Raw genomic sequence first — 26,925 nt, forward strand, 5'->3', positions numbered from 1 at the left:
GAAGGCCAGAGTAGAGGGTCTAACGCAGTGTTTCTCAAACTGGGGTCGCTGCTTGTGTAGGGAAAGCCCCTGGAGGGCCGAGCCGGTTCATTCACCTGCCCAGTCTGCAGATCCGGCTGATTGCGGCTCCCACTGGCCTCGGCCTGCATCGCTTCCAGCAGCTCCCATTGACCTGGAGCAGTGAACTGCGGCCAGTGGGAGTTGCGATTGGCCGGACCTGCAGACGGGGCAGGTGAACAAACCAGTCCAGCTCGCCAGGGGCTTTCCCTACACAAGCAGCAACCCCAGTTTGAGAAACACTGATCTAATGGGACCTTCTGTGCTTAAAAATCTATGAATGTAGGCTAATGAAGAATGTGAGTGTATTCAGCATGCATTCTACTAGAATCTCTGCAAATAAAATAGCATTATGTGTGTGCGCGTACATCTGGATTTACGCGGTTATATAGAACAGTAGAAACGAAATTAAAGCACATTATTACATACAACATAGAACATGGTGAAATAAAATGTCCTGGACCTGGGACCCTAGTATGGTGGCTGTAACTGTAAAAGCCTAAGGGCACTGGAATGTGTCCCCTGACTACAAACATTGTTCAGTTTTTAAGTTCAGTTCTGGTCGGGGAGGTGGGAAAGATTTCATGAAAAGGATAGTGACAAGTTGTTACAATGACAGCTCAGAGAGAAAAAAGAAATTGTGGGAATAGGATGACAAATGACACATGGTTTTACATTGATTTGGAACAATGTGGACTGAAGTGCTGACAACTGAGAATACCCACTTTTGAAAGGTGCTACAACATTTGGAAACCAAATTTCAGTTCACTAAAAAACAAACCTGAGGATTGGAGTAGGGTGGGGGGACTTGAAGATTTTAATATCCACAAGGCTTGATTACTCAAGCTTCCAGTGTCAACATAAATGCTCTTCAGCATCTTACTTGAAATTTTTACCAATCACATACATGAATGAGGTGCACATCCTTACAGAAAATCTCCCCTTTCCCTGCACAGAAAACGTCATTCAAAAAGCTAGAGGGGCCAGAAGCAGCTTCCAGAATGAAAATACTGCTTGTCAACTAAAAGTCTCATTGCTGTGCAAGTGACAGGGCTGAGGCTGTCTGAGAGCAACTTCACTTTTAGAGATCTCTAAATAAATTGAAAAAAAAAAATCAAGGAAACTTGCCCTTGGCCTAATCTAATCAAGCACAAATATACCTGAATGTGATGTATACCTCTTTCCTAATTTAAGTCAAGCCAAATGTCACTGCAACCTGACTTCACTCTATCATGTAGTGTTCTTTATAATGGGAGAAATCAGCCAATCCAGCTGAAGAGAGCTTATTGCAAAACTTGATTGTGGGATACAGATACCTTTAATTCACCTTTGTGATCCTTTGATCTTGAAGCCAGTGTGTGCACGCCTAGACTCCACCACACATTAAAGATACTGAGGGCTGCTCTAACTTGTAACACCTGCCCCATGGAGCAATTCCAGCCGGATTCCTGGCTTCAGTTCAGCTATTTTGCACCACTCCATTGGTACAAAGCATCTCTACAGCTTGTTTAACCAGCTCCTTAAGGATTCCCGCTGTGTTGTAGAATCCTTAGTTGGCTTAGCCATACCCTAGTCACATCCCCTTTGTCAGAGGCTGGAAAGGGAGAGCATAGGAGCATGGCTCTATGCCAGCTGAGGAATCCACAACACAGTGGGAATCTTCAAAGCACTGGACCAGTGCAAAAGAGCTGAAGTGAAACTAGAGATCTAGCCCGATATTCCTGTTAACTTTGTCCCTATACTAAATTTCACATGCTGAAAAAGTTAATGTGTTTGCAATAAAATACTAGCCAAACTTTTTTTATTTACAAATTATTATAAACAGAGCAATGAGCTGCATAAATGAAACAGAGCTTATGTGACTCCTGTATGTAGGCTCTCACTTTGACAGTTTACTCTAAGTTCCAACTGTGTGTTTTCACTAAGAACACATTGTATACAAAAGTCTTCCTGAGTTTATTTCAGCTGGTCCAATTCATAAAAATCATTTGACTTATTTCCATGTGATTCTTCCGTACTTTACTAAGGGAAATGTGTTTTTCATCAGCAATTACTCTTGTTTTATGGTCATGAAATCCAAGATTCTCTTTTGTATGTGGCATCCTCACTGACATATAACTGGCTTGTGGTTAGAACATCCAGAAGATATCATTTAATTCTAGAGGGGTCCTGAGTTCAAGCTATCAAAGGCAATTTCTTAATTCGTCAGACATCCCTTTTGGGCACATCCAGGACTGAAACCATATTTATATTTATGGAAAACAAGATAAGGTGAAGTTTCCTGAATGCCAGAACAAGTAATGTGACAAGAAGCTTAAAGAATATCCTGGAAAAAAAAAGGCAACACCACCAGTTGCATAAATGAGGAAAGTTGGTAGTCTTTGCAAGAAAGAGAACATTGACATTGGAGATCAATGAACGCATATGCCAACAATGAAAATAGGAGGGCTTTAGACTCATGGGGCTTTGGGATGCTTTCTGATAGATACAAACTATTTAGATTGAAGCTACCAGAGCTTGCATAGCATTTTTAAAAACTAGGCAATGCAGAAGTGCTGTGATGAACAAAGGCAAGAACTGAAGAGGAATCATTTATAGACCTGCAAGACTATAGGAAGTTGGAAATGGAAATAAAAAGGCCACTCAGGAAAAGGTTAGGTTTGGAGTGGACAGAGTGTGTTAGCTCACCAGTGCCTGCTGATCCTAATTCATGATCAAATATTGAAGAGTTTGAAAGAGTGGGCTATTCTAGTCATGATAGACTTTACCCCGTGGCACAAACTATACAGGTCAATATTGGTTAACAAAATACATAAATTATACTGGATCGAATCCAAAGCCTATTGAAGACAATGGCAAGCATCCCATTAACTTCAGTGGACAGGAGACCAGGCCCATGGAGAACAACTGTATAGTCCAAAAGGAAGATAATCCAACCAAAATAAAAATCCATCTATTTGCTGAACAACTGAGTCAAAGGAGATTTTGAAAGATGACCAGCTTTCCCAAGGAACTTGTTGGGATGTCAAAGGCATTCTAGGTGAAGTCTCACCACCTTCCACTTCTACAGTGACACAGAGCTATTAAACAGCTGCCACTGAAATAAATCCCTATATCAGCAACAAATTCTGTACTGACATACCTACCTGTAGCATTTCCAGTGTGGGAGTGCAAGACTGAACCCAACCTCACATTTAGAGGCTCCACAAGACAGTGCATTGCACTGCCACTATTTGGTTTATAGAATACTTTAACCTAACCCTTCCTTCCCCAGACAAAGCAAAGAGCGTATAATTGGTAGGATCTTATATCTTATCATATGGCTATGCATCAGTGGAGCTTCTAAAGCTCCCGTATCTCACCAAAAGCATTCTGTTTTTTGATCTACATATCTTTCTTCCACATGCAGCTGAATTAGATATTGACTTCCACTGTGTTTCAGAAGACAGGAATTCATCTTCTCTTTTGTTTAACTGGTGTTAATACAGTAGTATCTTTATCCACATTTTAGGCCCAGTTTTGCAGTTTCTATGCAGGCAGAAGTCCCAGTGAAATCAATGAGAGTCTTAAGTGCATAAGGCTTACAGAATCTTCAGTCTCCATTTGTACTGGAAATACCTTGGACATGGGAGGGATTATTTAACATGCACAAACTACATCTGGCTAACATCCTCGTACTTAGAATGTTTTCCATCTCTCTCATTTTGTCACCAAAATTATGCTCTGTATCTTTCACTACAATCCCTAGAGCTAGTGCAGAAATTTCTGATATTATGTGCACATCTTGGTATTTGCATAAGTATCTTGGCATACCCCTTCACCCCAGGCACAGTAAATTTAACTCTGTGTAGTGGTGACATTGATAGAACTGATTACATGTTTTAGTTGTCAGCCTCAGTCTTTATTCTTCTCTCAGATTTTGTGAGAATTGCACTGGAGCGCCTTTTAATAAGTTGAACTTTAATGTTTTGCTCTTATAGAATGATGTGATTGCCTCATATGGTCAAGAAAAAGAGAATCCACATGCCCATGTTTGAATAGTGCATATAATTTCTGCTCGCTCTAACTCTGTCCAGATGCTGGTACTCTATGGGCCCATGGAAATTAGACAGTTTTCTTTCTTTTCAGTCTCTCCAAAAATCTCTGTGCTCTGACTCACACAGCAAAAAGAATGGAAGGAATGTGAGGCAACTGCATACAGTACATAGTATTTGTGAGTACAAGATCTATTGAAATGGAAATCAGAACCTTGACACTTCAAACAGTAAGATATTGAAGGTTGCTGAAATTTTATTTCTCAGTTAATAAATTTTAGGCTTAGCTGGCCCTCCCTCTGAGAAGACAGATGTCTCTTCATTAATTTCTGGTTCAGGTTTTATATCTCCTTATATAGAAAAAAGATTGGTTAGTTTTCTCAAACTTGCTGCTACGACTCTTTGCCAAGGGAACATTAGTTTGACAGCAAAGGTAACACCTCTTTGCAGAGCCTACAGCAATTCCATTTTATCTCTGTACAAGGACCTGATCCCGTACTCTTACACAGGCTAGAAAAATCCTATGAATAGTTATAAGCCTGAACTCTACTCTGCATCCTAATGTTAAAGTCATATTCACTGATATGTATCTGCTTGATGTGGGAAGGGATGGCTCCACATAAAAAGGGCTTGAGCACTTCTTCTGTAATATGATCTGTTCAATGTACCACTCGCAACCCCAAATTGGGTAGGACTAAACATGCACATGGGGCGATATCTAAATGATGTTGTTGTCTGGGTTTAGATATTAAGTAGTGTTCTTTTTCTCCAGCATTTGGTTACCAAATAATAAATAATAATAATAATTAATAATACCCAAATGCTGGAAAGTACACCTGCAACACACGTCAACTAAACTACAAACCCCATAGAACGTATTAAAAACCCTATGCCGCAGGGCTGCTTGGGACAAGCTGCCAAGTTTGCAGCTGTAATGAATACATGAAGGCCCTGTTTTCTGTTTGCTCCCAGAGCCCACTGGTTTTAATCTAAAACTTGGATATTTTGTCAAATATCATTTGTTCAGAAGAGCAATCTTCTTGTGTGGGAGAGATCTTAGATCCAAACAGTGATCATTTTGCCAAATTAAAGTAAAAATAAGGCTGGAACAGAAAACTTCTTTAAACCACAAGCTTTCATGGCTTTGGGTGTGTGGCAATTGCCGGGACTTCAAGCCACATGTAACATGCAACATTTTCTTACCAGAACAGATGAGTGAAAGGCATGTTGGGATTAATAGTGGCCAGAAGAAATCTATTTCAAGCAACAGTGGTAGGATAGGCCATCCTATCTCAAGCTCTATATTCCAAGTTTATTGCTCCCCACAGGTGTACTGAAGCAGCAACAAGGACAAAGAAATGGGTTCACAACATTTAGCACCCATTGAAGAAAGTTCCTCTCTAGCAAACCACTGAAGTTCAACCTATTGCTGGGAACTCAAGTTAAGAAATTTGAGAACCAATTCCATATCTGCAGGGGGCAGGCGCTCTGTACAAAGCTCTTAGCCCTCATGCTTGCATGGAATAAAACTGAACCCTTAAGAGCACCCAAATTCTTTACACAAAACGCTATGAGCTACTGCTGGATAATATAGAGCTCCATTTATAGCATCTCTCTCAGATTTCAAGACTGGACTCTGAGGGCAACAAGGTTAAAGATACAGGATGTACTATGTGAGAGTAAGAAAAGATGTGTTTTTCTGGACTTTGAGTCCAGTCATGAAAAAGAGTGGAAAGGAATTTCTACCCAGGAAAGCAGTGGTTGGATGAAGGCATGGATGCATTTTTATTGCTCCTTTCCAATTATGGGCCTTTTACATCTTTTTCTTTGGGACTGGGGGCATTAATTCAATTAACCAGATATTTTGGAGGTTAAAGTAGAAGAATAAAGTTGCTAATTTGATGAAGATCCAGAGCGAGCTGAAACTGAATCCTTTCAGCTCTGCAATGATAACCAGGCAATATTAATGATATATTAGAATAGACATTTTCCACATTTGAATTTATAATGATGCTTTCCTTTCTTTTATAACCTTGTTTGAAAATGCTTCCAATATCTCTTGAGAGTTAGCAACCTGTGACCATCTGCAATTGCTCTCGAATCCTTTTCTCCAAACCCAAGTGAGTGCCATACTGTATTTAATGATGAGATTGAACATATGGCTGCTTAAAGGCTTAAGACCACATCAATTCCTCCTGGTTAAAACCTGTGGGAAGAGTTTTTTGGAAGGAAGAATCTACTCAAGGAGATTCCCCATAAGGCTTGTTACCCTGTCAAAGAAAGCTATCACGTTGGTTTGACACAATTTGTTCTTGACAAATCCATTCTGACTGTTATTTATCACCTCATTATCTTGTAGATGTTATGCAAATTGATGGCTTAATTGTTTGCTCCATTATCTTTCAGGGTACAGAAGTTAAGGTGACTGGTCTTTAATTCCCTGGGATGTCCTTATTTCACTTTTTATAGATGGACACTATATTTGTCTTTTTCCAGTCTTCTGGAATGTCACCCATCTTTCATGACTTTTCACAGATAATGGCTAATGGCTCAGATATCTCCTCAGTCAGCTCCTTGAGTATCCTAGGATGCATTTCATCAGGCCCTGGTGATTTGAAAACGTCTAAGTCGTCTAAGTAATTTTTGACTTGCTCTTTCCATGTTTTAGGCACCTCATTTTCACTAGCATTCACTATTTTAGACAGTCCATTGCCACCAATTTTCTTAGTAAAAACCAAAACAAAGAAGTCACTAAGCACCTCTGCAATTTCCATATTTTATGTTGTCTTTTCCCCTTGTTGAGTAATGGGCCTACTCTGTCCTTGGTCTTCCTCTTGCTTCTAATGTGTTAGTAGAATGTTTTCTTGTTTCCTTTTATGTCCCTAGCTAGTTTGATCTCATTTTGTGCCTTTGCTTTTCTAATTTTGTCCCTACATACTTATGTTATTTGTTTATATTCATCCTTTGTAGTTTGACCAAGTTTTGTAGGACTGTTTTTTTAAATTTTAGATCATTGAAGATCTCCTGGGTAAGCCAGGGTGGTCTCTTGCCATACCTCCCATGCAGTGGGATAGTTTGCTCTTGTGTCCTTAATAACGTCTCTTCGAAAAACTGCCAACTATTTTCAATTGTTTTTCCCCTTAGACTTGCTTCCCATGGGATTTTACCTACTAACTCCCTGAGTTTGCTAAAGTCTGCCGCCTTGAAATCTATTGTCTTTGTTTTGCTGTTCTCCTTCTTATCATTCCTTAGAACCATGAAATCTATTATTTCATGATCACTTTCACCCAAGTTACCTTCCACTTTCAAATTCTCATCCAGTTCTTCCCTATTTGTCAAAATCAAATCTATAACAGCCTCCCTTCTAGTAGTTTTGTCCACCTTCTGAAATAAACTGTCTCCAATACATTCCAAGAACTTGTTGGATAATCTGTACCCAGCTGTGTTATTTTCTCAGCAGACGTCTGGGTAATTGAAATCCCTCATCACCACCAAGTCCTGTGCTTTGGATGATTTTGTTAGCTGTTTAAAAAAAAACCTCATCCACCTCTTCTTCCTAGTTAGGTGGTCTGTATTAGACCCCTCCCATGACATCACCCTTCTTTTTTACCCCTTTTATCCTTACCCAGAGACTTTCAAGAAGTTTGTCTCTTATTTCTATCTAAACCTCAGTCCAACTGTATACATTTTTAATATATAAGGCAACACCTCCTCCCTTTTCTCCCTGCCTGTCCTTCCTGAGAAAGCTGTACCCTTCTGCACCAATATTCCAGTCTTATCCCACCAAGTATTATTCCACCAAGTCTCCATGATGCCAACTATGTCATAGTTGTGTTTATTTACTAGAATTTCAAGTTCTTCCTGCTTATTCATCATACTTCTCGCATTAGTATACAGACATCTAAGATACTGATTTGATTTCTCCCCCTTCAGTTCTGTCTTGTCTCTGCCTTATTTCTGCTATAACAGCCCATGCTCCCCTCAGATTCCAATCCTTATCCTGTGGGCTTTGATCACCTGCCCCCATCGAATCTAGTTTAAACCTTTGGTCACCTGCCCTTGTAGAACCTAGTTTAATGCTCTCCTGGTTAGCCAGTCTGTAGCCAAATATGCTCTTCCCCTTCCATGATAGGTGGACCCCATCTCTGGTTAGCAGTCCTTCATAAATCCATCGTAGTCCATTATGATGGACTATGATAACTAGCAGAGAAATCAAGGCGCAAATGAACATAGAGATTAAGCTATCTTCTGCCCCTGAGAGGTTATCTGTCCACAATAGGTGTAAAAGAAATTGGTGAAACAGTGCGGGAAGGCTGGTATTGAGGCAACCAGTGCATTCTTTATCCTGTGGATAGAGACAGAAAGCTCATCTTCCAGGCTGCACTCAGCACTATTCAGGAAAACTAAACATGCCATTAAAAATAATTAAAATAAAGCATGCAACAATTCTTTTCAAGAAAATGAAGAAACCACAGGACTATATTCTTTGCTGAGATATTTATGAATAGTTTAGCATCAGTGAACCTGCAGTGTACTAGGCTTTTGTTGATAAAAGCACTGTGAATGTGAGAGTATCTTTTTGTTAGACATGTCCCATGATGATAACAGTCAAGCAAAAATGCTCTAGGCAGGCAGCAGAGAGATTACAGAAGCAAGCAGAGTAGAAAAGATGTGCTTTTACTAAGCTCCCTTTGGGTTGTGGGAGGGGGTGGATTCTTAGTGCTTTATTTTGAGTTTGCATTTTAATAAAGAAATAATCTTAGTGTCAAGTATATTGTTCAGAGACAAACAGGGGAAAAAAACTAAACAGGATAGCCATGATTTTTTCATGGTAAATGGAGCCCATTGAAGTCCTTGGCTACAGCCTCCATATCAGAAGCAGGCTGACAGGCTATTACCTCTGCCCTACCTAGAACCATAGTCAAAGTAACTATTTACTAATAGGCGAATTTCATTTTTAACAGTGGTAACCTCTATGGAGTTATAACCCTTAGTTATAAACGTTGAGAATCAGGCCATGTGCATCAGAAAGGAACAAACAGAATTCCAAGATGGATCAGCTGCCAAGAAGCAAATATGGATCTGTCCTATTGTCTGAAGAAGCTAGGGAATGGGACGATTAGGATTCCTTTTGGGTTTCTGGACAGAGAAGATCTTTTTGATCTTAACATGCTTCCTCCACTGACTTTGTGGGGAGTTATAAACTTGTATTTAAAAGCAAAATATGTCCCTAATGAAAATGTTTTAAAACTCCACCTGTGCTAAAATAAGTTAATAGATCTGGGTTAATCCCAGCAAAGACAACTGTGCCATACTACAGGCTGAATCTCAGTACTTCCCTCACCTCAATACAGGTAGATACAATTGATATAGTTTTTTGTCACCTCAAAAATTAGTGGGTGATCTTGTAAACACTGTCCATATGCACTCCTAATGTAAACACAAAGAAGTCAGTAGAATTACACCAAGGATTAGTTTGGCCAAATGAGTCTTTAATACAGCAAAAAGTCAGTGGGTGGTTTGCCTGACTGGGCTCCACGACAACTTTATGTTGAGGGTAAAAAGAGGGAGTTAGAACACGGTTTCATTGGTAATTTTGATGAGTTTGTCCCCAGGACCTTTGGAATGGCATTTAGTATTTTTCTGTCCCATTAAAGCTATTAACAATGGGCTTCTTTGCTGGAATCTTTGACATTTCCAAAGCCTTTGTTCCGATATGGTGTTTTATTGCATGATTAGAACTATGTAACACTTTTTGTGAACTTTCCTACAGGCACTGACATGTTGTAAGCCACAGCTGAATTGTGTTTGTTTTACAATTATACATTTCAAGGCAAAGTAGGAGAAATGTCCTTGCATTTTGGAAACCAGTACTATTAAGTCATAAACTTGTTCTCACAGCCTTTTTCAACACCAAAAGGTGTCCCCCTTTCTTTCATCCACATCCAATGTCTACTCACGTTTTCTGTTCAGTCTTCTATGCACTTGCTGTCATTTTCAAGTGTGTTTTCATAACTGTAAAAGCATAAAGAAAATGTGCTTATTAAAAGGGTATCTTAAGTGCAGGTCTTTAAGGAATTAGATATACAACCCTTATTGTAAATAAGAACTACATATCTAGGTCCTATCCACACAAAGAAAATTCACGCTAGTGTAGCTACATTGATGTAGTTATACCAGTGAAAATCTTTAATGAAGGCATGCTGCCCCAGTGCCAAATAGGGCGTATATTGGCGCAGTTTATTTTTGTATGTAACCAGATTAACAGATCAATGTAATTACACCAGGTTGTGCCAATTTTCTTAACTTAGACAGGACCCAAGTTCTCCATGCAGCAGGCAGAAATGTACTCCAAAATTACACAGCATGTTAAAGAAATGTTACAAAATTATTGCAAAAACTATAGCATAAAGTGTTCCCGTAATGTCACCTCTTTTCTGTGGTTCTGACTAGCAGGGATGTTAAGCAATTAATAATCTCTATATGGAAGCAGAAGTGCTGAATGAAATCTAAAAGGAACTACAAAATGCAACACATTTTGAGATGAGACAGCTGATATTGGGGCTACAGCCCAAAAAATGTTTCAGAGTCACAGCTGTGTTAGTCTTTATCACAAAAACGAACAGGAGTACTTTTACTCTATGCAAAAGAATAAATGACACAAATCTGACATCAGGAATCATAACATTCAAAAACCAGTAGGAGAACACTTCAGCCTCTCTGGCCACTCAGTAACAGATTTAAAGATGGCAATTTTGCAACAGAAAAGCTTCAAAAACAGACTCCAATTAGAAACTGCTGAATTTGAAATAATATGCAAACTAGACACTATCAATTTAGGCTTAAATAGAAACTGGGAATGGCTGAGACATTACACACATTGAATCTATTTCGCCAGGGTAAGTATCCTTAAATGGGCCATCTTGATTATCACTACAAAAGTTTTTTTTCTCCTGCTGACAATAGCTCATCTTAATTAATTAGCCTCTTAGACTTGGTAGGGAAACTCCCACCTTTTCATATTCTCTGTATATATATATGCACATCTCCTCACTATATTTTCCATTTATGCATCTGATGGTGGCTGTAGCCCATGAAAGCTTATGCTCAAATAAATTTGTTAGTTTCTAAGGTGCCACAAGTACTCCAGCCCAAGAAATGAAGCACTAGTTCTGATATGACTATAAAAATAAAAAATGAACTATACTTGCCTTTTCTTTACTAACACCTTGAAAGAAATACAGTGTAAGGTATAATACCAAGACTTGAATTTCTACATTGTCAGTGAATATGGCTGTTAAATTCTTTACATGTGCTTTGATTTGTCAAGCTCTGGCTGCTAAAGGAAACAGCTGGCTTCCAACCTTCAGCCATAACTTTCAGTCCATAAACATCCCTAAATATGAAAAGACACATTTTAAATGCAGCGTTTGGGGTTTTCTTTTTCTTGTTTAATAATAATTTACTGAAGTAATAGGCTACGTGTATCCTTTAGCATCCCAGTGAATTGGTCATGCAAGATAGCAACTGAATTACACACATTTCCCATCCAACAAAGAGCTCACCACGGCCAGACTTCTACACCTCCATGTAACTCCACTGACATCAATAATCAAGTATCAAAGGGGTAGCCATGTTAGTCTGGATCTGTAAAAGCAGCAGAGTGTCCTGTGACACCTTATAGATTAACAGACATATTGGAGCATGAGCTTTCGTGGGGGAGTACCCAATTCATCAGATGCATGCATCCAACGAATTGGGTCCTCACCCATGAAAGCTCATGCTCCAATAAGTCTGTTAGTCTATAAGGTGCCACAGGACTCTTTGCTGCTTTGACATCAATAGGACTCCACACAGTACATGAATGGCAGTTTCCAGGATCAGGGCTTGCGTCTCCTGAAACAAACTTCCACAGCAGCAGTGTCTGTCCAAAGATGCTGCAACAATAGATACAAAGAGTGAAATCCTGGCCCCATTGAAGTCAATGGGAGTTTTGCCATTGACTTCAATTGAGCCAGACTTTAATACCAACATCTCTCTGCTATTTTATTTTTCCTGCTTATTTTAGCATTCTTGGTAATTCTCTTAGTTCAAGATCCGCAATTTGGGTTAAATCAGTGAATGACACAGAACCAGCCTATTGTCTTTCAAATGGCACTTTTTACTCATTCTCTGCCTTCAACTGGTATAACATGCATGTAATGTTCTGCAGCTTGCAGGCTTGTTTAACTGGCAAATCCATCACTTTCTTAAGTCAAATTAAATCAGAAAAACTTTGGGTGTTTAGTATGTATTAGTAGTTTACAACTAGTTTGTGTGACTAGTGGCAAAAATCAATAGTTACCCACAAAAAAAGCTCTCTTGGATATGAAAAGTGACAGAGGCTGAATGCCAGACTAGCTTGTGTATCGACAGAAAGAAACACTTATGGCTACACTTGAAATTTCAAAGCGCTGCCGTGGCAGCGCTGCGGGAGCACTGCCACAGCAGCGCTTTGCAGTGTGAGTGTGGTCGGAGCGCCAGCGCTGGGAGAGAGCTCTCCGAGCGCTGCACATAAACCACATCCCTTACGGGTGTAGCTTGCAGCGCTGGGAGCCGCGCTCCCAGCGCTGCGGCACTGATTACACTGAGGCTTTACAGCGCTTTATCTTGCAGTGCTCAGGGGGGTGTTTTTTCACACCCCTGAGTGCGAAAGTTGCAGCGCTGTAAAGTGCCAGTGTAGCCAAGCCCTTTGTTGTGCGTGTAAAGTAAAAACCTCCTTTACAACAAAAGATACATGTAATAAAGTCAACAATGCTACAATATGTACATGTGAAAACATGTCCAGGAGAAAGTCTGCAATTATATACATAGGCATAAATCCAGATATACTCCAAGAGAGCAGGATTTGACCCAATAACTCTAGCACCGAAGATCCTGTTGCAATTATATGGTTACGCTAGGCTGGAACTCTCAGCCATATAAAAATCACTGGTCTTCCTGTATGAAAACTTCATCAGGCCTTGAGAAACAATACAACAGAAATCCAGATTGATAGGCTTGAAGCTGCGATTGGACATATGGATATCATATTTACAAAGCTGGACATATGGATATCATATTTACAAAGCTACCACGACCAGCATGCATATAGTATTTCTGCTTTGAAGTGCTGGCCATTCAAGGCAATGATGTCCAAAGAATCTGCTAGACAGCTTTACACAGGAATTGAGAGAGGCGGAAAAGCAGAGCGCTCTACATCACTGGTTGCTCCAATACTATGTTTAAATACCATCAAATCACAATATGACAGAGCATAGGCCTTTTAACAAAGCTCTTAACCACCAGGCCCTCTGTCTCTCCAGCTATATTGCTCTTGGCGCAAATACTGTTCTTATTGTCCTGCAGCACTGTACATGCAGAATGTGGGTTTCCACAAATAATTAATCAGAACAAGCCCATGCACATAAAGGGCATGTCTACACTGCAGTTAAAAACCCACTGACCAGGCCTCAGGCTAAGGAGCTGTTTAATTGCAGTGTAGACTTTTGGGCTCAGGCTGGAGGGTGTTGGGGAAATCAAGCCCAAGTCAGTGGGCACAGACCAGCCATGGGTGCTTGATTGCAGTGTAGACATACTCAAAGGTAGGAAAGCCCACTGCAGTATTTGATGCAGACACAAGTGAATGCTTTAAGTTTAGGTGATATTCACACTGTCAGATTATTCTCTACTGGCTTGAAGAGGGACCAGAAACAAAATTTAGTCACAGACACTCCAACAGAGCTTGATCCTCACTTAAGGGGGAACCCCTAATGAGCCAGGTGTGGATCTCTGATCCTGTAGCAATTCCATGCCAGCCCCAACCTCAGCCCTGCTGTGTTTTAGTACAGAGTATGTATGGGGTACCACACACACACACTCCCCACCAAAGGATGTTTGTCAGTTGGGTGTTGCCAGACAACAGCACACTCCCGCAGTGCCCCAACACACCACTCCCTGCTTGCAATAGATCCCCTGTGTAGCAGAATCTCCAGTAAATTAAATCATCTACTTTCTGGACCCTTTGCACTACCAAAACAGTGCACACAGGGTGGCTCATAGCTCAGGCACTAAATTGCAATAGCAGACAGCATGAGTGGAGTGCTAGTTAGATTCTATTCTGTATGATCAGAATGCGATTTAAAACCAGATGGGCATTATTATCCATAGTATTATTCATCAGATTTTTATCTGAGTTTGAAGTAAATTATTACATAGTCTGAGTTCTGACTCAAGCTCAGACTGAAAGTGGCCATGGCATTTTACATCATTGTCCCAAACCCTTTGTGAGGGTCAGGAGCGTGCCAGGGCAGGATGGGGCATAGCAAAAGGGTGCTGCATTTAAGGTCCTGAGACTGCTATAAATTACATGTCACCAAACTGACTCAAGGATTGGGAGAATGCACATATGGCTCAGGTTACCTTTTTCACCCTCTTGCTGTGCTGAGTACAGCTCTGCTGCAGTTTAGAATCTGGCTCAAGATTTTCTGAATAATGCCTGGGTTGGTGTTGATGGATATTTTAGGACTGTTGCCCCAACTCCCAACGAAAGTCCGTGGGAGGTGGTGCCTAACTTCCCTTAGGCCCCAGGAAAATCCCAACCATACTTATTTCTTTTTTAATTTTGTCCTGGACTTGCATTGCATGTCTGCTTCTGGGTTAGTCTCCCTCAGCCACTAGGGCTTTCCAGACTGTGGCACATCAACACAAACCAATATAGTCCATTCTATATGAAATAGGCACTCCTTGGACATCAACTGGAGTATTGTGTCCAGTTCTGGGGGCCACATTTGAGGAAAGATGTGGACAAGTTGGAGAAAGTCCAGAGAAGAACAACAAATTGATTAGAGGTCTAGAAAACATGAGCTATGAGGGAAGATTGAAAAAAATTGGGGTTTGTTTAGTCTGGAGACGAGAAGACAGAGGGGACATGATAACTGTTTTTCAAGTACATAAAAGGTTGTTACAAGGAGAAGGGAGGAAAAATTGTTCTTAACCTCTGAGGGTAAGACAAGAAGCAATGGATTTAAATTGCAAGGACGGTTTAGGTTGGACATTAGGAGAAACTTCCTAACTGTCAGAGTGGTTAAGCACTGGAATAAATGCCTAGGGAGGTTGGTGGAATCTCCCATCACTGGGCATTTTTAAGAGCAGGTTGGACAAACACCTGTCAGGGATGGTCTAGATAATACTTAGTCATGCCTTGAGTGCAGGGGACTGGACTAGATGACTTCTCAAGGTTCCTTACAGTTCTATGATTCTATGATGGTGGGTTTTGTGATGTGGACACTTGTTCTCTAGGAATTGTTCAGCAATGTCCAATTCACCACATACAAGGCATCAAACAGCCATTAGATGGTAATGGTTTTTGGTTACTGCTTCCCTGGGTTGGATTAAAAATGGCGAGCTAGAGACAGGACACTGCATCTTGTAGCCACTTCGCTCAGACTATTTCTCACTTCCCTTCAAGTCTGAAATCCCTTTAACATGTTCTTTGAGCTTTGTAGAATAGACAACAGAGCATTAGATGCTGGTTGTGGTCAAAGGGGTTAAAAATCACAAGGTCTACTGGACCCGCTGCTGCACTTGCCATTTTTATCTCATAGCTCTAATAGGGTCTGATCAAAGCCCCTTGGAGTCATTGAGAGTCTTTCCATTGACTTTAATGCTTTGGGCTCAGGCTGTACTTTCTATTATTTGGATTAGAGATGGACCAGAGCTACTTTCACAGTTCCAGGGTTTTAGTGGGCCCATTACAGAACAGGGACAAGTGCAAAGATTGGATCTAGGTTTGGATTTGAGCTTTGCTATAATTCTAGAATCTTCACAGGCTGGATGTCAGTTCAGGCCCATCTTTTCTTTGCTTCAACCTTCTGGAATTGGCAACTCTCATTCCAGAGCAATATACATGATGAATAGCCCTAAATATTTTGGAAACAAAAGGATACAAATAACCTACCCTATTTTAAGGGCAAATCATCACAACATTGGTGAATCTCCTGGATAAAACCATAGGAAATACTTGCACTGAAGCCTGAAAACTATTTCCTGAACAGTTCATAAAGACTAACAAACATGGGTTAGTTTGTGATTTTGTATTAAATACAAATTCTCAGTTTCAACAATGTTATGAGGTGAACTTCACAGTTTTCAACTTAGTTTTGTTTTGAATTCGGGATTATTTGAACCCAAAAACTCAGGCGGAAAATGAAGTAAAACATTTTTATCAGTCGCCGCATAATGTTATTCCTCAATCATCTGCATTACCTGTCTTTACACAGGAGGAATCCCACCGTAGGGACTGGAACCATTCTAACTAATATTGCCTTGAACACCTGTAGTGTTTGTATCATAACAAGTTCCGTAAGAAAGTAGCTCTATTATTTTGATTACTTTTCCTGGGAAAAGCTTTTTGGACAATATCCATGGTAGAGTTTTGTCTTCAGCTGTAGACAATTACTCCTTGTTTTGAGGCTAGTGAATGTTATGACTTGTACTTCTTATTCTTCCATATTACTGCCCTTGGGTATTTAAAGGCTTTGATAAAGTTCCTACCCTCAATGATTCATTCAATCAGGTTTAAGCCTCCTGACTTTGAATGTATAGCTGAGACCTGACTATATGATTCATCTGGGCCTTTGTTAGCTCAGCTTTCTCCAGAAAGGTACTAGGTGAATTATCAGCCAAGAAAGAATCAGGGAGAGATGCTATGGGCTAGTTGTATGCATCTGACTTACACAAAGAGGAGGCATGTTGATCCAAAAGCATTCACTGAAGTGTGTTCATCTTGTGTGAGGATCCTGGGTTTGTATTAAGATGGTAATAGATCGCGGGTACAAGACATACAGTTGTACCTTGCATTCCCACCCAGACTGGTAGAGAATTAGAATCTCATGGCCAATATGACAGCCATGGGCTTATTCCAGATTATTTCATGTTTCTAGCTTTCTGGATATGTAAGGATCCCTGCTGATCTCCCAGGTTGTGTGTGGGGGAGTTAGCAGAGAGTCATATTCCAGAAGGGACAAATCACATCCCACGATGAGACAATCTGTGGGGAAACTCTTCCCACAGGTTTTAATCAGGAGGAACTGATGTGGTCCTGAGCCTTTAAGCAGCCATATGTTCAATCTCATCATTAAATACAGTATGGCCCTCATTTGGGTTGGGAGAAAAGGATCCGAGAGCAATCACAGACGGTCACAGGTTGCTAACTCTCAAGAGATTTTGGAAGCATTTTCAAATAATGTTATGAAAGAAAAAACATCATTATAAATATTTTGTCTGTTATTGAATATTGTTCACAATGTTTTTGTTTCATCTGGAGAAGAGAAGACAGAGGGGATATGATGACAGTCTTCAGGTACATAAAAGGTTGCTACATGGAGAAGGGAGAAAAATGGTTCTTAACCTCTGAAGCTAGGACAAGAAGCAATTGGCTTATATTTCAGCCAGGGTGGTTTAGGGTGATCATTAGGAAATACTTCCTGGCAGGGTGGTTAAAACACTGGAATAAATTGCCTAAGGAGGTTGTAGAATCTCCATCATTGGAGATTTTTTAAGAGCAGGTTAGACGAACACCTGTCTGGAGTGGTCTAGATAATACTTAGTCCTGCCTCAAATGCAGGGGACTGGAATAGAACAGTGCTTCTCAAAGTGGTGGTCCATGGAGCAGTGCTGGTCCGTGAGCCATTGGCTGCCAGTCCACAGCAAGTTCCCTCGTAAGACCGTCAAATAGGATAATAATATGGCACCGGTCCTTGGCACATTGGAAAAAAAGTTGCCGATCCCCCACATCAGATAGCTTGAGAAGCACTGGAATAGAAGACCTCTCAAAGTCTTTTCCAGTCCTACAATTCTATGATTCATATAGCATCCACATTATTTGTAGAGTCTTGGTGCCTTCTAGTAGTGCATTAAGTGACATGACTAACATCTGTCATGTGTGATTAGTTCTTATGTGGAAGAAGTGCTTTATTAGGTTGGGTAAATACACACATCCCTATCCAAACTCTATATACATGGCTGGGGCCTCTCCTAGCAAAACCAGAATGTTTAGTCTTTTTGACCTACAGTACAGCTAAAATGTATCAGAGGTCAACATCACGGAATGATCAATAATTAAAACAACTTAATATAGTAGCTTGACTAAGCAGGAATTCATATGCAACTAGCAGCTCAAATAGGGAAGAATCAATTGTTCTGCAGCTGTTTGTTTTTCCAGGTTGCATTTAATGCTGGTTTACTGAAGTGGCGTCTGCTGTATACATAGTTTGAGTCCATAAGCAGTAATAATCATAAAGAGTGTGCTCAGAAAAGCCTTTGAATATAGTCCAAGTATGATTTACTCCAAACTCCTCATGCATCACTTGTAACCCTTCAGTATACACTCCTGCAAGGAAAAGTAAATATATATATTTTCTGAACCAAAAATTGAAAGAATGGTAATATTTTATTCCAAACTTATGTTACTGCTTTATCTATAGTATGTTGCCCCTATTAACTGGCTATATGCTAGGAAATAATGCAGCTGTCCTCTGCTCTTATTTATAGTATATCATTAGAGGTTCATTTCTGTCTTTCTTGGCTTGTGTACTTATTTCACTGTAGTACTTTTCATGTCAGCATAAATGCTATTTTACAGACTACATGTAGATTAAAATTCTAACTCTCTCTTTTTAGTCGCTCATAACTTTCTGAAATATTCACTTTGCAGGCTGAAATTTTTGAACCTTGGTCTCTGACCAAACGTTCTGTATTCATTCTTTAAGATTAATCAAAAATGGATCAGCTGTTTGGGAGTATAATAAGGAAAGTGAAAAAAAATCCCCACTTTAAAGAGTTGGGACGTATTAAAGTATTTTATTTAAACAGTTCTACACACTAATTCAAGCACTGAATGTTAAAATTTGGCATGGAAATAAAGGCCTTGGAGTGTTCTGGTTTGAAGTTTGGTGTTGATTGAAATGACTTATTGGCCTTTGGAAATCACATACCAAGCACCCGGAGTACATTTTTTTACAAGATTTTTGATAGACTCATAAAGCAATCGCTAGGAAAGGCTGCAGCGCCACATGTCTGGGCAACCTTAGCTGCATATGAGAAGTTTAGGGCAAGCAACTATGGGCTGAGGCATGGGCTCCTGGGGCTCTTTGTAAACACCTGTGCAAGGAATATTATTCACAATGTTTTTTGGACAGGGGAAGTGCGGTAAATAGTATTCACACAAATACTTTGCACCAGAAGTTCTCGCACAGACATCCTGAAACCTCCTTGTGGGTTTGCGAGCCATACAATCAGGGAGCAGAATATTATGTGAACTAGCAACATTATGGCAAATAGTTTCCAGGCAACACAGAGGTTTTCATAACCATTTCTTAATACTTTATGACAATGAACAAATTTATTTTTAAAATGTCTGTTTACATTTAATTCATGAATAGAAATAGGGCCCCATTCATCAAATCATTTGTTCAGTGTATATAGTTCACCCAGCTCTATTCACAACTCAACCCCCTTGTGTGCTTCATTTTACAATTAAGTCATAGGTGTGGGTTACTTATGACATCACAGTCTCTTTCCATAGGTCACAAAGTCAGCATTCTGACTTCACTCCACAATTTAGCAATGGAAAAGATTGTTTGGGAGAAAGCCATTATTTCAGCAATAAATACCTTTGATCATCGATAAAATAGCACAGAAAGACTAGGAAAGTGCATTAAAAAAGTGAGTTTTTTAAAATCTAATGTATGCCACTACTGAGAAATGGAAAACAACTTTCCCCATTTGAGAGTTCATTACTAAAGAAATAAAACTTGGCTTTGACATTAACTTTTGCTTCTGCACAATATAAGAGGAGAGTGATTGTCCATCAAAAGAAATACATAGTTCTGCCAAAACATACATCTTGCTATAAATCCTCAGCTGCAGCTAAGAGGGGAGGGGGCAAAGGTAGCTTTTCAGTCACCTTTGCAGCTCCCTGTACCTGTAAGGAAGCATCTACATTGTGTCCACCTGCCTATGACCCAAGAGGCCATTCCAACAGCTGAGATCACCGAGGTGCAGCAACGCTCTGGCCACTGCCCCTTTCCCTGACTATGTTGGGAGATGACAAAGAACCTCTGTGGTGGCTTTATGCCACCTGGGGATTCCATCTTAGTTGTGGGGAATGCCCAGGAGGTCAGATCCACCACATTTCTGGCTGCTTTTGTACAGAATTTACACAGAACATTTTAAACTCAAAGTTCAGTTTTAAAAAAAGAACTTCATTCAAAATTCTAGCTTTTTGCTTCCTGCTACTTTGAACATAAGAAAACAGATCAAAAGATAAATATTAGTATAATGAGTGAATAAATTTAAACCTCTGACAGCCATGACTGCTGACCTTGCTGAAACTAACTAGTCCCATTGATTTCCGAGTGGTAACTGTGTAGTCTGTATCAGCAAAAAGAACGAGGACTACTTTAAATAAAAAAATAAATAAAATATATGGAGATATACCTATCTCATAGAACTGGAAGGAACCCTGAAAGGTCATTCAGTCCAGCCCTCTGCCTTCACTAGCAGGACCAAGTACTGATTTTGCCCCTGATCCCTAAGTGGCCTCTTCAAGGATTGAATTTAGCAAGCCAATGCACAAACCACTGAGCTATCCCCCCAACTTGTGGCACCTTAGAGACTAACAAATGTATTTGAGTTTAGTAGGGGCCGTCATGTAAGTAAGGGCTACAGGATGAGGACTAGAATTTGAAATAATTTTGTCACAGTGATCTTTAGTGCAATTTCTTGCCCCCACCTACCATATGGTAGATTATGGAAGGTGAGTAAAAACTGGCATTAGGGACAAAATTCACAGCATCCTTGACTGGTTTGCTACATGTAAATCATAGGAACTTGACTGTTCAAGACAGATTGTACATTATCATTAGTATGAATCCAAGTTGCTTCATGGTTCCTCTGCTAGTTGGAACATATTTTTAGTCTCAATCTCAAAACCTGTCAGAATTAGTTTTGTTAAAGCTAACAGAATGATACAGGTCAGATCAATTATGAAAAATTTAATTAAGACAGACCCATATGAAGCACTATAAAAAGAATGCAGCTGCAGATATGCCTACAAAGAAATGAAAGCACTTAACTGTATGAACATCCATGACATCATAATGTCCTTTAGTCTTTCATCTCTTTGCATGTGGGCTACACTGAAGGGAGGAAAAATCTGCCTCCTCTTGTCCTCTTTAGAAAACGGTGATATTTTTTCATATATTTTTCCCCCAAGTACACAAATTATCCCCCAACATAAAACTTTCTAGGAGAGTTTAGATTTACTTTCAGAAGCTACAGCAAACACTACCACTGATATGCTTAGTGCTCATTAAACACTTTTTTTCTTAAATTCAGAGAATATTTCCACTACTTAAATTATATTTGCCAACATAGTATGCTACAAACAAATTTTGCAGTTTCAGCAACTTCCGTATTTCAGCGAAGTCTTTTTTTATTTGTTCATCATGCTTTTGAAAATATTAAAATTTAAAGGAAGAGAAATGTTTAAAGGGGGGGGAGGGATAGCTCAGTGATTTGAGCATTAGCCTACTAAACCCAGGGTTATGAGTTCAATCCTTGAGGGTGCCACTTAGGGATCTGGGGCAAAATCAGTACTTGGTCCTGCTAGTGAAGGCAGAGGGCTGGACTCAATGAACTTTCTGGGTTCCTTCCAGTTCTATGAGATAGGTATATCTCCATATTTAAAGAGACATTTGCAATAATGAGTTGAATTCACAAACATCTTCACTAGAGGGACACAACTTGAATCTTATAAAACTAACTCTTTTTGAAAAAAAAAAACAAGCCTCTGATAGACCCTATTTTTAGAAGCATGTCCTGACATTCTAATTTAAATTCCATTTCTTTAAAATAAGAGAATTTTCTGCTTTCTTGTTTATGCTCCAGGCCCCAGCCCTGCAAATTCTTATGCATGTGCTTAACACTCTCCACAGGAGTAGTGCCATAGAGGAGGAGTGAAGAAGTGGTTTGGTGAGGTACCACGAGACTACTCACATAAGAAAAGTCAAACACACAGAAGTGTTTGCAGGATCAGGAACTTTGAGGGTCCTTTCAACAAGCAAGAGGGAGCCAATCTGAAGTACTCTTACAGACATATTTGGGTCTGCTCCTCTCAGCAAACTTCTGCCAGCCTCAGCAGCAGCTACATTGAAGTAAAGCCTTCTGACCTCCCAACTCCTGTCTGAGACTTGCAGAGCAATCTTATGGAGTGCAGAACTCGCCCTGGGCTCCCTTTGGGTCATAGCCCTACGGAGGGATCTGAGAAGGGATCCCAGGTGTCCGTTGCTCCCTGGCTTGATGCAAAGGCTTGGGGAGTGAAGAAGGGAGCTCCCATTTTTCACCCCCAAACGCTTGGCTCCCATTGCTCTCAGTCTTGCACTGAGGGGCAAAGAAGTGGTTTGGTGGAGCAACAGACTGCTCTCTCGTCTCCTGTCATGCCTCAATTTCATGCAGAGGCCAAAAAGAACAAATAATTTCTGCCCCCAACCTCAGAAGCAGCAGCAACTCTGCTGCCAGCATTAATGGTTAAAATACACGTGCTGCCAGGCCTAAAGGAGAGCATGCATGAGACAGGAAGTGCAACTGACAATCAACAAAACAGCGAAACCAACAAGACAAACTACTATCAAAGTCACAAAGGAAACAAACTGAAAAAGAAAAAAAATGCCTTTTCTCATGCACTCCTTTCTGTGGCGGTGATAGTCATAACAAAAGGTCAAACATTTTCAGACATAATGCCGCTTACATGTAAAAATGCCCTCTGCCACTACTACAAAACAGGAAGGAAATGATCAGTACCCTAAAGTGAAATATTCCAAGTAGCTTATATTAATTGAGCTAGGCATCTAGTGGAGTCCAAACATTAAGAAGTATGTCTGATCTATTGGGCTTGCTGGCACAGAATCTTTCAAATGTACACATAATGCCAAAAGCATAAATCCAGTGACCAACATGTAAATGTGTCTCAAAGGGTGCATTTCAATTCTTTTAGTAGAAAGATATTTTATAACTCAAATACCCATACCCTATAAATATGGACATTAATGTCAATTTCAGAGTGGCCTGTTTTTTACTAATTTTTAAGTTGACTGCTGGAGGCACAAGGAAACCAAATGATTTCTCCAGTGTGAGCTAGTCAAAAAATTTCCAAGTTTCTACATTTTCTAATAAAAAGGAAACATTTTGTTGCAAAAATCCTCCCCGCTAATTTTTAACCAGCTCCACTTAGAGAATGATTCAGCTGGGATTTAAATTAAAATCCTTACAGGTCCTAGCACTTTACTGTAACCACTAGTTCATATTGTCTCCCTTTTTTTTTTTTAAAGAACATTTTCACTAAGTCCAGGTGAACTTTCATGTTCTTGCTACCTCCCATCTTCAGTATTTGCAATAAAATAGGATTGTCTTTGGGAATTTGTAAATCAAACTTATTTCTTACACCAAATTTAGGATTTAAAAAAAATGGGATCTCTCACTAATCCCAATTTTTTTTCTTGAGCTAAAAGTTTGTTAAAATGATTAGACACCCTATTTCAGCAAACCACTACAGATTTTCCAAGACCTATCCCACCATGACACCATATGACTTCAATAAGATTACTCTGTTGTTTAAGAATTTGGCTAAATCAAAGCATAGGATAAAGATCCTTTACCAGTGTTTTGAAAGACATGGGCATGTCTACATTATGGGTGCTACAGTGGTGCACTGAAGCTATATTGCTGTAGCATCATAACAGATGCTTCCAACATTGACAGAAGGGGTTTTTCCAATGACATAGGTCATCCACCTCCAGAGTTAATGGAAGAATTCCATGCCTACACTGGGGATTAGGTTGGTTTAACTACAGCAGTCAAGGATGTGAGTTTTTCACATCCCTGAGCAACTCAGCTAGCTCAATCTAAATTTTAAGCATAGACCAGTGTGACCATTGTGTCTGGAGGGGCCTCAATGAGATTGCTCAGTCAGGGCAAACTGCAAAGAATGGGGCAGATAATCACCAAAACTGGTGGTTATTCTAGTGATTAGATTCACCAAGCCAGCAACAAAGCAGCTTCTACAATACTGTACTAGTTATCAAGAAGCTAAAATATAGCTCCCCTAAACAATCGAGCCCTGGGCTCCTATCCAGAGAGCTGAGTCAAATATGGTGAGGATTATTTAAAATTTTATTCGCTGTATATAAAATTCTACCAACACCAAGAGATCAGACATTACCCACCATGTCAATAAATATTTCAGACTTTACCCAAATACACGCTTACAGCCAATTCTCATTAACTAATCTAAGATTTATTAAAAAGAAAAGAGAATGATTGTTAAAATATCATTATACATACAGATATGAATGAAGTTCTTAGGTCAGTTTCATAGTACAAATGGTGAGCTGCTGAGCTGCAAAAAGTTCTTTCACAATCAATTCCATACATAGGCATGGGAACTAGGGGTGCAGGGAGTATTGCAGCACCCCCAGGTTTTAGTAGGGGCTTCACTGTTGGCCTCCCACACCCAGGTCCTGGCTGCCAGCCCCCCATACTCCCTAGGCCCCCACACCCCTGCTGCCGGCTCCCTGCCCCCGGTCTCAGCTGCCAGCTCCAAGGGGCGGAGCGAACAGGGGTAAGGGGGCTGGCTTTCAGCACCCCCACTATTTGAAGTGTTTCTGCACCACTGATTCCATAAGTTATAATGCAATAGGTAGTCCACTTGCAGAGGCTGTACAAATTCTTGGAGCTGTAGACCTTGCGACCCAAAACCTCCCCTGACAAGGCAAGCAGACTTGAGATGAAAAAAGGATCAGGTACCAAAGTTCTTTTATAGATCGTTGGCAGGCTGCGATATCCTCTTGACAGCAGGTAATACAAAGACAAGGTAATGTACATTGTTGCTTTGAACAGTCAATTCCTATTTCCTATGTATACACAGATAATTAGCTGCATTGATGAGCATAAGGCCATTAACCATCCAAAGGGACATCAGTAATTTACCACAAACTTCAAAGAGAAATAAAGACAATATTATTACACCACGTTTCATCTAATTCAGTGGTGGGCAACCTGCGACCATTCAGCTCCCATTGACCAGGGACGATGAACTGCAGCCACTGGGAACTGCAGGCGGCCATGTCTGCAGATGGTCAGTGTAAATAAACTGTCTCACGGCCCACCAACAGATTACCCTGACAGGCCAGAGGTTGCCCACCATTGATCTAATTGCTAATATTCCCTTTTGCTCTCTGAATTATTAGAACAGGCCTGCACAACCCGTAAAGCAGTGAGGGCCATATTTCTCCAAAGAAAACAGCTGAGGGCCGAAACCACCCCCCAAACCCAGCCAAACACGCCCCCCCAACACCACCCAGCCCCCCTGAAATACTCCCTCCCCAGCACCGCCCGCCCCGCAGAAACAAACTCTCTTTCCCCAGCGCTGCCTCACCGAAACAGCGATATTGAACCTTGGTAATATGTTATAGCGAGCCCTAAGGTAGTATAATTAAGGTAAAAGAAAAATGTCTTTTTGCTAGTAGTAGAATAAGATCTTCCCCCAACTTTGTAATCAATTGCCCTGTTGAATGAATGAGGTGTGACTGAGGAAGGCATGGAAGACAGGCACCTCCAGACAGCTGCAACCCTTGGAGAGGGGATGGGAGCCAGACCAGATCAGTAGAACAGGTCAGCCACTGACTCCTCGCTCGCCTCCACAGCCCCCGACCCACTTCCAGCTCACCTACTCACCCCCCGCCACTGCCCACCCGCCTCTTCTGCCCCCATCCCTCACCCGCCACTTGCCTACTCACCCCCCCGCGGGCCGCACAATGACCCCACCTATTCACCCCCTGTGGGCTGTACAGTGAGCCCACGCGGGCCGCATGCGGCCCCCGGGCTGCATGTTGTGCAGGCCTGTATTAGAATATAGTAACAGACTAGTAACGGGAATAGAAGTTTACCATCTACAAGTTAATAAAATCACATTGTTAACATATAAGAAGATATAGGTTAACAGGCAACTATAATTAGTATTTACTTATAATTCTCTACAATACAAGTTTGCATTTTAAACACTCTGACCTATCCAACATGGCCTTGATAACTATCTATAAGAATTGGCCCTGTTCATCATTTCAATACTACTCTAATACTTTTTAAAAGGTTGATCTTGGGTTACTTATAGCCTGCTGGTTGCTTAACCCTTTTTGGCTCAGTGTCACAACCAGTATCAAGCATTCATCTGGTTGCTTTCCCAAATTCCTCCCCACATTTCAAATGATGGGCCCAGACAAGCAATTTTACATCTCCCACAGAACTGAAACCTCTGCCAGTGCTTCTTGTTCTGTTATGAATTATGATGCCAGGAACTATGCCTCCACAAAGGTCAAATTAGAACAATTCATCAAGATGTTACTGGACAGGCCTTACATCAGCTAAGCTTTCAGGTAGAGATGGAAGGGCAGCCAGACAATGCAAGTTCTAAGTTTGATACATTTTGATCTCTATCTGTCAGCACTAAGAATTTTTGTATTAATCCTATGTAGTGCTGAATATCCACAGCTCCCACTGAAGTCAACAGTCAAGAGACAGAGGTCCGTACACAAACATCTTCTCTCCTGCTTTGGTGGAACTGCTTTTCCTACCTTGTTTAAAAAAAAAAAAAAAAAAAAAAAAAAAAAAACAGGGGTGGAGTGGAATAAATGTAAGCACTTGGTTTAAAAAAGACTGTCCATTCCAGAGCTGACAGGAAAGATGTTTCCAATGTTCA

General features: G+C 40.4%; 1 long non-coding RNA gene across 1 annotated transcript; it reads right to left on the reverse strand.

Annotated features, from left to right (window-relative positions):
- Positions 1-12,438: 12,438 nt before the first annotated feature.
- LOC115655144 lies at positions 12,439-25,608 on the reverse strand. The gene is made up of 3 exons (XR_004001337.1): positions 25,421-25,608; positions 23,441-23,445; positions 12,439-12,451 (listed from the first exon to the last, which is right to left on the reverse strand). It is a non-coding gene; the product is annotated as an uncharacterized LOC115655144 (long non-coding RNA).
- Positions 25,609-26,925: the final 1,317 nt, after the last annotated feature.

This window comes from Gopherus evgoodei, chromosome 7, assembly GCF_007399415.2.
Source record: "Gopherus evgoodei ecotype Sinaloan lineage chromosome 7, rGopEvg1_v1.p, whole genome shotgun sequence".
Taxonomy (NCBI): domain Eukaryota; kingdom Metazoa; phylum Chordata; order Testudines; family Testudinidae; genus Gopherus; species Gopherus evgoodei.